Here is a 9,857-nt window from a genome sequence, read left to right on the forward strand (position 1 = left end):
TGTACGCTTCCTGGTGGAGGGGACTAGTGCCTGTGTTCTGGTGGATCAGCCTGGATCTTAGCTTTCTGGTGGGCAGGACCACATCCGGTGGTGTGTTTTGGGGTGTCTGTGACCTTATTATGATTTTAGGTAGCCTCTCTGCTAATGGGTGGGGTTATGTTCCTGTCTTGCTAGTTGTTTGGCATAGGGTGTCCAGCACTGTAGCTTGCTGGTCGTTGAGTGGAGCTGGGTCTTGGCGTTGAGATGGAGATCTCTGGGAGAGCTTTCGCTCTTTGATATTACATGGAGCTGGGAGATCTCTGGTGGACCAATGTCCTGAACTCAGCTCTCCCACCTCAGAGACACAGGCCTGACACTGGCTGGAGAACCAAGACCCTGTCAGCCACACGGCTCAGAGGAAAAGGGAGAAAAAAAATAAAGAAAGAAAAAAATAAAGTTATTAAGATAAAAAATAATTATTAAAAATTAAAAAAATTATAAAAGTAATAAAAAAAGAAAAAAGAAAGAAGAGAGCAACCAAAGCAAAAAACAAATCCACCAGTGACAACAGGTGCTAAAAACTATACTAAAAAACAAAACAAAACAAAAAATGGACAGACAGAACCCTAGGACAAATGGTAAAAGCAAAGCTACACAGACAAATTTATTTACGACAGCCAGGACATGGAAGTAAGCTAAGTGTCCATTGACAGATGAATGGATAAAGAAGATGTGGCACATATATACAATGGGATGTTACTCAGCCATAAAAAGAAACGAAATTGAGTTGATTGTAGTGAGGTGGATGGACCTAGAGTCTGTCATACTGAGTGAAGTTAAGTCAGAAAGAGAAAAACAAATACTGTATGCTAACGCCTGTATATGGAATCTAAAAAAAAAGAAAAAAAATGGTTCTGAAGGATCTAGGGGCAGGACAGGAATAAAAACGCAGACGTAGAGAATGGACTTGAGGACATGGGGAGGGGGAAGGGTAAGCTGGGACGAAGTGAGAGAATGGCATGGACTTATATATACGCTACCAAATGTAAAATAGATAGCTAGTGGGAAGCAGCCGCATAGCACAGGGAGATCAGCTAGGTGCTTTTTGACCACCTAGAGGGGTGGGATAGGGAGGGTGGGAGGGAGATGCAAGAGGGAGGAGATATGGGGATATATGTATATGTATAACTGACTCACTGTTATAAAGCAGAATCTAACACACCATTGTAAAGCAATTATACTCCAATAAAGAGTACAAAAAAAAAATTCTATGGGGAAGGAGGACTCCATTCATTTGTATAGATGGCATCCGCTAGTCTTTTCTTTTCAGGGAGATTGATGTTATTGACTGTCATAAAATTTTTTGGACTACTTATTTTCTCTGGGTGTGCTGTAGAATGTTCCACAATTGCCTAAGTGTTAAATGTAGAAACACAGTAAAATACAAATACTCAAACTCCCTGTCATTCTTCGTTGGAAGCATGATGTTCTCTTGGATTCAGTCACCACCCCAATTTTTTCACCATCCCTTGGCTGTTCCAGCATGACTTTACAGGAGTGGAAACAAGAGGGGAGTCTGGTATACTCATGATTTAGCTGTGGTTTTTTTGAGTCACATCAATGAAACATGCTTTAGAACAGCCGAGCTAATAGATATGATGAGACTGCATGGGTTGAATGCCAAGTTTGATATATAATATTTCTTTCTTCCCCTCAATTTTCATGACTGTCAAGTGATAAAATTTCAGCAATTCACTAAATGCCTGGCAGGGTTAATGTACCAATTATGCCACTGGTGACATCAGGATCCTGATGCATTAGACACATTTTGTGCAGTAGTTTTATAAGGCCGCTTCCGATGGAGACGCTTAGAAATGAAGCATCAGTGTACTGGTAAATGACCTAAGGGTAATTTAGTTATCCTGAGCATTCTTAAACATATTTTCCTAATGGAAATTTTTATTGTGATGAGCATTGAACCACTTAGTATCGTTGCTATCATATTCCATTTGTCTGAGTGAAAATACAGATGGCATTGAAAACAGGCGTAATGCCTAATTAGCCTAATGCCACAGTGGATGACATCAATACAGTACTTAGGGGAGAACTGGTTACAGTTGCCATAAAGCCAGTGAATCTTCTCTTTCCCAGACTTGAGGAGGAGGTAAGCCTATTTTCTTTTTCTTTTTTTTTTTCTAGTTCAACAATTTTAATTTTACAGCTGAGAGTGATGAAAAAAGGCTGTCATATGTTTAAAATTACAAAGTTATTTAATAGCAGAACCAAGTCTAAATGTAAGCCTATTTTCAATTTAAAAGAAAAAAAAATCATTCAAAGCAGGACTTGCAAAAGGAATTTTCATTCATAGTGAGGATCAGGATTACTTTCCCCACCAATTATATGACCTTTTAGGTGAAAAATGCCATCAACTTCTCCCCAGAGTGACAGAAAGTTATCATTTTCTATTCTTCAGGGGAATTAAATAGATTTTTTAAATGCCTCAGTGAGGTCACAGTTTTACTTTTATGCTCATAGAGCACCAGGGCTTGCAGAGGCTGGCATTTCTGTGTTTTTCAGACAAGTGATAAGAACCCAAAGGAACACTTTTATTTTTTTTATTTATTTTTTTTTCAGAGGTATATAACATGTTTTAATTCTCTCGGAAGAATTTCTCTTTAATGGCTTGTTTTTCTTTCCTTCTTTTTTTTTTTTTTTCATTTTCACCAACTTCATTTATTTATTTATTTTTAATTTTTTTTATATCTTTATTGGAGTATAATTGCTTTACAATGGTGTGTTAGTTTCTGCTTTATAACAAAGTGAATCAGTTATACATATACATATGTTCCCATATCTCTTCCAAGAACACTTTTAATTTGTAAGCAACTGTATTGTGTAGTTCAGTTACTTTGAAATTCTGCCTAACACCCCCCTCCCCGACCTGTGCGTCCCCAAACTAAAGAGAAATGCAAGACTCGAATGTTAAAAAAAATGCCAACAACCACCACAACAAAAACAACAAACCAGGCAAGACATCCAGTCAAGTCTACCTTTCTAAGTATTCCTGAATTCCAAAGTCAAAATATGAACAGAAGCGGTTTAAAAATAGTTTTCTCGTTGACAGTAATTTCAGGGGCACGCTAGAGAACTTTTGGACTCAGGGTGTGCATCAAAGTGAAAGCATTCAAACCGGCTGTGTTTCCATGTTGGCCCATTGTGGCCTCTGGGCTGCCTCTAATTGTCTTGTATTTGTGAGTCAAACTCTCGTTTTTGTCTTAGCAAGCTGCACAATGGAGGCATTTGTCCTCAGTCTCCTGTCACTGCACTGCTTGTGTTCCAGGCCACTGTGCCCGAACTCTAACGGAGAAAAAGTAACCCACTTTAGAATGCTTTGAAGGGTCAGCAGGATTGCTGGACTTGGAGTGAAGCACTGACTTAATTTATATCCATTGGTTATTTTGAGAGCTTAGCTGTGTGTATGTTGTTTCTCAGCCACAGGGGAGGAGCTACAGTATACTTGCAAAAATTATTTCTTTTGCCATGGGTGATATAGACTATGGTTTGAAAAAGTTCTGTTTATTCACCAGGGTCGTATTCTCAAGTGCAAGCATGAACTTCTCCTACATTCCATTTGTTTCTAAGCCCTTTGCTTTGTCTGAGCAAGTGAGGATTCTGAGAGGTAAATCTGTGCATTGGAAAGTTCAAACCATTTTCACCAGAACAAAATAAAGAGGGGGAGAAAAAAAGAATGAGGAACACAGCATAAAACTTAGCTTACTGAAATCTCTCTATCCTTGCAGAAGGGATAAATGAATGTCTGGGTGCTGGTAACCCTTTTCTCGGGGTAGAGAAAGGCAGCCATTGAGTTAGCATTTAGGGCATCTCAGACGCTGAGAAAGGGGTTAAAGAGGTTTTGGCCAAGGTTTTTATTGCTGCTATGGGGCTCGTTTGGATAAACACTATGAATGCTGGGCTCACACTGGCGGCTTTGTCAGGTTGTCACTTCTGTTGTCACCAACCTGAGACCTTATTAGGGGCTTCTGTCTGTATTTGACCTTGGAATCATGGCCATGGCCACTTCCCTGCTCTAAGGACAGCTCCTTCCACTGAGTCATTACTGACATTAGTTAGAGTCAAACTGTCCTTCAGAGGAGAACAAACCACTTAACTCCAAGTGTGAGCTTGCTGAGCACAGCTGTTTACAGACGTGTCAGTGACAGTGCAGCCTCTTGTATCCTAGGTGAAGATCATTCCTTAGTCACGAATTCCTTTTTTCAATTTCCCTTCTCCAGGGCACTCTCCCATTGGTTCTTTTCCAGCTGGTGATCTGACAAGTCTTCTTTCTCTTACAGCCAAGGCTAGAGTCCCCTCTCTACTTGAGCTTCTCTGATAACTGGTAACTGAGGGAGAGAACAGTTCTTTAGGGATCTGGCAATGGGTACTCAGGGTTTCGCTCAAGCAAAACAAAAACTGTATCTGCCTCCAAAAACTATGACTTCTGGACCTCATGACAGAAGTTTCTCCCCTCTCCTGGATTTTCCCTTGAGCTTCAAGTTCGTTGACTTAGTCTACCAGCCCTCTCTTTCTTTGCCCAGTGACTCTTACTTGTGTCTTCGTCCTTGCTCCTGTTTTTCATTCTCCATAATAGGAATTCAAATGGAAAAAACTCCTGTCTCAAGCAAAAATCATTTGCATACATGATGATAAAGAAAAGAGGCTGATTTTCTCTAACCTCTTAGAATCAGGGTCTTTATTTTTCATGTTTCAGAAAAGTATTGAGAGGATTGCTTATCAGAAATTAGTTGGCTGTTAAAATTCCCTCATCTGTGAAAATGAAGGGATTAGAGCAAAGGATCTCATAAGGGTCTTTCTCGCGCTAAAAATTTCCGTACACTGATGATGCTCTGTCTCCTTGTGGGAGAGAACAGATGGATGCTCAGCTTTCATTACTACTCATCTTTTTGATCAATGGGTTGAACATCTGTTTGGGATTTCTGATACCACTGCACTGCAATTCCCACTGCTCACCCTTTCAGCTGGCAGCAACAGAATGCCTCTCCAGAAGGCATCAGGCCTCTTGTCTCTGGAAGAGCTTTTTATTCTTATTATTTCCAAGAATACTATAAGAGCTAGTTTCCTTCATATTTCCTTTCTGAGACTGGGAAATCTATTTTGGGGTAATGGAGAAAAAAATATATTCCTTTCAAGTAGCTCAAAAGAACAGAGATTTAATATCTAGTCTGGTATTAATTTATAAAATGAAATATAAATTTAAAAGGTAAAATTATATTTTGATTTATTTCTTCAAGGGAGAAGCGAACCTTTTAAAAAAATAATTTATTTTTTTAATTAATTAATGAGTTTGTTTTTTATTTTTGGCTGTATTGGGTCTTCGTTGCTGCACGCGGGCTTTCTCTAGTTGTCGCCAGCGGGGGCTACTCTTCTTTGCGGTGCGCGGGCTTCTCATTGTCTGTCGTGGCTTCTCTACTTGCAGAGCACAGGCTCTAGGTGCGCGGGCTTCGGTAGTTGTGGCACGTGGGCTCTAGAGGGCAGGCTCAGTAGTTGTGGTGCATGGGCTTAGTTGCTCCGTGGCGTGTGGGATATTCCTGAACCAGGGCTCGAACCCGTGTCCCCTGCATCGGCAGGCGGATTCTTAACCACTGCGCTACCAGGGAAGCCCCAGACTTTATTTTTTAGAGTAGTTTTATGTGCACAGAAAAATTGAGCTGATAGTACAGGGAATCCCTGTATTACCCATCCCCCACCCCCCATTTCACCTATTGTTAACATCTTACAACAGTGTGGCGCATTCGTTACAATTAATAAGAAATTATTACGAATTATAGTTATTAGTTATATTATTGTTAGTTAAAGTCCAGTTTATTGAGATCTCCTTAGTTTAACCTAATGCCCCTTTTCTGCTCCTAGATCCCATCCAGGATACCACATTACATATTGTCATGCCTCCTAAGGCTCCTCTTGGCTGTGACAGTTCTTAGACTTTCGTTGTTCTTGATGACCTTGATAGTTTTGAGGTGTATCGATTAGGTATACTGGAGGATACCCCTCTACTGAAATTTGTCTGATGGTTTTCTCATGATTAGATTGCGTTATATGTTTTTGAGAGGAAGACCACAGAATAAAGTGCTGTTCTCATCACATCTGATCAAAGGTAATACCTTCAATATGATTTATCACTGTTGATGTGAATCTTGGTTGCCTGACTGAAATAGTGTTTGTCAGATTTCTCCAAGGAGGCCAACTAGTTTTAAACCTGTGTTGACTATTTCTTCAAATAAGAGTTCTAGATTTGGAAATTAATTTGGAAAATAGCATGAGGAAAGGGCCTTCAGCATAATGGAAACAAATGGAATAGTCATTTACCGAGACCACTCACCAAGAGAGATAAATTTTGTGTGTGTGTAGTTGACACACCAGGAGATAAAAAGGAAGGAAACAGGGCCTTCCCTGGTGGCGCAGTGGTTGAGAGTCCGCCTGCCGATGCAGGGGACACGGGTTCGTGGCCCTGTCCGGGAACATCCCACATGCCGCGGAGCGGCTGGGTCCGTGAGCCCTATAAAAAGGAGGAAACAGAAGATGATCTTTTTCTCTGGGAAGTGTCAGCCCCAGGAAGGAATCACTGCCCTGTTGATCATGACTGTCGACTCAAATATTTCATTCTGGTCTGAGAGCCATTTAAAGAAGTTAGCATCCAGGGGTACTCTCAGCATTTTGGAACACCTTGCTCAGGGAAGGAAGGAAAAGGCATTTCCTAACCCTCGTCTGCATCTTTCTAGCCTGACTCTATCCAGGTTGATGGGGTTGTGAAGCTTTTCCTATGGGCTCAGGCTTGTTATTCTTATTTAAAATTGAGTGAAAGAAGTATTATGAAGAATAATTCAGGTATGTAGTTACTTAAATATCCTGTCACATATGTTAATATTAGTGAAAGTTAGGAAAATAACTTCCTTAACAGAATACAGATGTGACCTTATAATTAGATATACTTTGTAGCGTTTGAATTCTAAATACCACATATATGAGTTTAGCAAAAGGAGTTCCCTTTAAATAAAACCCATTGTATAGATTAATGTGTATTTGCATAATTTTTAGTGTTGTCCAAAATGATTTTTATACTAGTTATTTATATATTTCTCCATAAACTTTTTTCTCCTTTTGTCAATGAGTATTTACATTATTACTGCTTTGTGCATACATGTATTGTACAATTGCATTTTTCCTCCTCTGGTCCACATATACCAACACCATTTTCTTAGCCATTAGCACAGATGACAGGATCAAAAACATGATTTTCTTTACAGAATTGGGTACAAAGTAGGCACCTAATAGAGGTAGCTATTTTATTAATATTAAAAGTAAATTATAAGTAATGTGAGAATTATACTACTTTCTTTTTTTTTTTCTTTTTTTTTTTTGTGGTACGCGGGCCTCTCACTGTTGTGGCCTCTCCCGTTGCAGAGCACAGGCTCCGGATGCGCAGGCCTCAGCGGCCATAGCTCACGGGCTCAGCCGCTCCGTGGCATGTGGGATCTTCCCGGACCGGGGCATGAACCCGTGTCCCTTGCATCGGCAGGCAGACTCTCAACCACTGCGCCACCAGGGAAGCCCCTACTACTTTCTTAAAATTTCTTGGATCCATCCCTTCTTTAGTGCTACTGCTTCAGTTCTCATCCACATTTTCTCTGCTTTTCTTCAATCTATTAAGTGCCCTGCAGCCAGAGCTTGCCTTCTCAATATTAAATTTAATTATGTCCTTTATGCCTCCACTGTAACTTGTTCATATCTGCACATCACAATGACTCTGGATTGCCATCACTAGTTTTTCGTCCTGCCTGCCCTACATGATGATGAGATCTCTGAGGGCAGGGACAGTGTCTCATTCACCTTGAATAACCCCCAGTACATTGTAGACTCAGTAACCATGTGCTGAATGAATGAGTGAACGAATGAGTATATTTGGAGGATATCTGGTGGACATCTTCATGCATAGACTAAAATACTGGCATCTGTTTTTGTTTTATTGCCCACCCTTCATGAGTCTCTTAAAAAAATCTTTGATGAACATTTTTTTTTTAACATTTTCAAACATGAACCAAAGTAAGGAGAATACTATAATGAATCTCCATGTATCCAATCAGCTTAAAAAATCAGCACCATTTTGCTAATTTTGTTTCACCTTATCTCCCATCCTACATTTTTTTGGTTTCATTTGGCTGGAGTATTTGAAAGAGAACACCAAACATTGTGTCATTAAAAAAAAATAAATTTATTTATTTTTGGCTGCGTTGGATCTTTGTTACTGTGCGCGGGCTTTCTCTAGTTGCAGCGAGTGGGGGCTACTCTTCGTTGCAGTGTGCGGGCTTCTCATTGCGGTGGCTTCTCTTGTTGCTGAGCACAGGCCCTAGGCATGCGGGCTTCAGTAGTTGTAGCTTGCAGGCTCCAGAGTGCAGGCTCAGTAGTTGTGGCACATGGGCTTAGTCACTCCACGATATGTGAGATCTTCCTTGGACCAGGGCTTGAACCCTGCATTGGCAGGCGGATTCTTAACCACTGCACCACCAGGGAAGCCCCACTGTGTCATTTTACTTGTAAATATTTCATTATGCCTCTACCTGGTAAGTTCTGTTTTTTCCCACCATGCCATTATCACACCTCATTCATATAACTTAATACCAAATATCTAATTTTCATATTTTCCTGGTTGTCTCAAACCTGTTGTTTTTTTTTTTTTTTTAAAGTTGATTTGTTCAAATCAGAACCCAAACAAGACCCGTACATTGCATTCGGTTAAGGTGAGGCCTTGTTTAATCTTCACTTATAGGGGAGTGTGATTTATGTCAAAGATGGATAAATGATGGTCTGCATAAAAAGTTTATTTCTGCTTCTATTTTTCTCTGTTCTACTTAAACATTTAATAACATTAGGCCTAGAATTAGCCATTTTCATGATCGAGCATTTTGGTTCATGTATGTGTTCATTCATTCAATAAGTACTTACTGAATGCCTACTCAGTGTTAGGCACTGTTCTAGGCACAGAGTTTCAACAGTTAAAACAGCATCAGCAATGCCTACTTCATGGAGATTGCATTCGGGTGGCTGGAGCCTCTGCAGGTGATAGCACTAGATTTGACCTGGAAGGGAGGAAAGGAAGTTCAACCGTAAGTCCAGAAGATTTAACTGATGCAGATTTGGCATTTAGGAGCTAAGATATTATTAAGACTTGAAGTGTTTCGCAGTCGTCAGGTCCTTATTAGAGCATTATTTCCATTGCAATTATTTCTCTCTAACTCCTATCCAAGCTGCCGGCCTACTCACTAGATGAATCTTCTTAAAACTCCGTTTTGATCATGTCATTTCCTTACTGAAAAACCTAAAGTATGACTCATATTCTGTCAATAAAGGTCAAACTGCCTAGCTTGACACTTAAGACCTTGAAGTCTGACCTTAACTTATGTTTTCAATTTTATCTTTGTGTTCTGTTAACTCTACTGCAGCCAGACTGGTCTTTTGAGCTTACCTTGAGTATCTGCTCTGTATCTTTACATTAAGCCAATAGTAATGCATCTTACATTCTTCTTTGGGTCATTCTCTTCCCTTCCCTCCAATTTCTTTTCCTATTCTCTCTTTTTTTTTCAATTTATTTATTTATTTTTATTTCTTTTTGGCTGCATTGGGTCTTCATGGCTGCATTGGGTCTTCATTGCTGCGCGCAGGCTTTCTCTATTTGCGTTGAGCGGGGGCTACTCTTTGTTGCGGTGCGCAGACTTCTCATTGCGGTGGCTTCTTTTGTTGTGGAGCATGGGCTCTAGGCGCGCGGGCTCAGTAGTTGTGGCACATGGGTCAGTAGCTGTGACTCG

This window comes from Monodon monoceros, unplaced genomic scaffold (genome assembly GCF_005190385.1).
Source record: "Monodon monoceros isolate NGI ecotype Baffin Bay Population unplaced genomic scaffold, NGI_Narwhal_1 Super_Scaffold_20, whole genome shotgun sequence".
Classification (NCBI taxonomy): domain Eukaryota; kingdom Metazoa; phylum Chordata; class Mammalia; order Artiodactyla; family Monodontidae; genus Monodon; species Monodon monoceros.